A 2551-nucleotide genomic window follows, 5' to 3' on the forward strand; every position below is an offset into this window, starting at 1 on the left:
GTAACCCTCTGCAGGACCACTTGTGTCGCACATGATATCACACACAAGTAAACACGCTGCATGACTGCTTGTACCGCACATGATATCACACGCAAGTAAACACTTTGCAGGACTACATGTATCGTTCATGATATCGCACACACAAGTAAACACACTGCAGAACTGTTCTTATCGCACATGATATCACACACAAGTAAACACGCTGCAGGACTGCTTTTATCGCACATAATATCACAAACACAAGTAAACACGCTGCAGGACTGCTTGTACCGCACATGATATCACATGCAAGTAAACACTTTGCAGGACTACATGTATCGTACATGATATCGCACACACAAGTAAACACGCTGCAGGACTGCTTGTATCGCATATGGTATCACACACAAGTAAACACGCTGCAGGACTGCTTGTATCGCACATGATATCACACACAAGTAAACACGCTGCAGGACTGCTTGTATTGCTCATGATATCACACGCAAGTAAACAAGCTCCAGGACTGCTTGTATGGCATATGATATCACACACAAGTAAACACATTGCAGGACTGCTTGTATCGCATATGATATCACACACAAGTAAACACGCTGCAGGACTGCTTGTATCGCACATGATATCACACAAGTAAACACGCTGCAGGACTGCTTGTACCGCACATGATATCACACACAAGTAAACACTTTGCAGGACTGTTGTTATTGCACATGATATCACATGCAAGTAAACACTTTGCAGGACTGTTATTGCACATGATATCCCACACAAGTAAACACGCTGCAGGACTGCTTGTATCGCACATGATATCACACACAGGTAAACACGCTGCAAGACTGCTTGTATCGCATGTGATATCACACACAAGTAAACACATTGCAGGACTGTTCTTATTGCACATGATATCACACACAAGTAAACACGCTGCAGGACTGCTTGTACCGCACATGATATCACACGCAAGTAAACACTTTGCAGGACTGCTTGTATCACACATGATATCACACGCAAGTAAACACGCAGCAGGACTGCTGGTATCGCACATGATATCACACACAAGTAAACACGCTGCAGGACTGCTTGTACTGCACATAATATCACACGCAAGTAAACACATTGCAATATTGCTTGTATCGCATGTGATATCACACACAAGTAAACACATTGCAGGACTGTTCTTATTGCACATGATATCACACACAAGTAAACACGCTGCAGGACTGCTTGTATCGCACATGATATCACACGCAAGTAAACACATTGCAGGCCTGCTTGTATCACATATGATATCACACACAAGTAAACACATTGCAGGACTGCTTGTATCACATATGATATCACACACAAGTAAACACATTGCAGAACTGTTTGTATCTCACATGATATCACACACAAGTAAACACGCTGCAGGACTGCTTGTGTCACACATGATGTCACACACAAGTAAACACGCTGCAGGTCTGCTTGTATCGCACATGATATCACACACAAGTAAAACACATTGCAGGACTGCTTGTATCTCACATGATATCACACACAAGTAAACACGCTGCAGAACCGCTTGTATCGCACATGATATCACACAGAAGTAAACTCGCTGCAGGACCGCTTGTATTGCACATGATATCACACAGAAGTAAACTCGCTGCAGGACCGCTTGCATCGCACATGATATCACACACAAGTAAACACGCTGCAGGACTGCTTGTCTCGCACATGATATCTCACACAAGTAACCTCTGCAGGACCACTTGTGTCGCACATGATATCACACACAAGTAAACACGCTGCAGGACTGCTTGTACCGCACATGATATCACATGCAAGTAAACACTTTGCAGGACTACATGTATCGTACATGATATCGCACACACAAGTAAACACGCTGCAGGACTGATAGTATCGCATATGATATCACACACAAGTAAACACGCTGCAGGACTGCTTGTATCGCACATGATATCACACACAAGTAAACACGCTGCAGGACTGCTTGTATTGCTCATGATATCACACGCAAGTAAACAAGCTCCAGGACTGCTTGTATGGCATATGATATCACACACAAGTAAACACATTGCAGGACTGCTTGTATCGCATATGATATCACACACAAGTAAACACGCTGCAGGACTGCTTGTACCGCACATGATATCACACACAAGTAAACACTTTGCAGGACTGTTGTTATTGCACATGATATCACATGCAAGTAAACACTTTGCAGGACTGTTATTGCACATGATATCCCACACAAGTAAACACGCTGCAGGACTGCTTGTATCGCACATGATATCACACATAAGTAAACACGCTGCAGGACTGCTTGTATCGCACATGATATCACACACAAGTAAACACGCTGCAGGACTGCTTGTACTGCACATAATATCACACGCAAGTAAACACATTGCAAGACTGCTTGTATCGCATGTGATATCACACACAAGTAAACACATTGCAGGACTGCTTGTATCGCATATGATAGCACACACAAGTAAACACAATGCAGGATTGCTTGTATCGCACATGATATCACACGCAAGTAAACACT

Source organism: Entelurus aequoreus, linkage group LG10 (assembly GCF_033978785.1).
Source record: "Entelurus aequoreus isolate RoL-2023_Sb linkage group LG10, RoL_Eaeq_v1.1, whole genome shotgun sequence".
NCBI classification, from domain to species: domain Eukaryota; kingdom Metazoa; phylum Chordata; class Actinopteri; order Syngnathiformes; family Syngnathidae; genus Entelurus; species Entelurus aequoreus.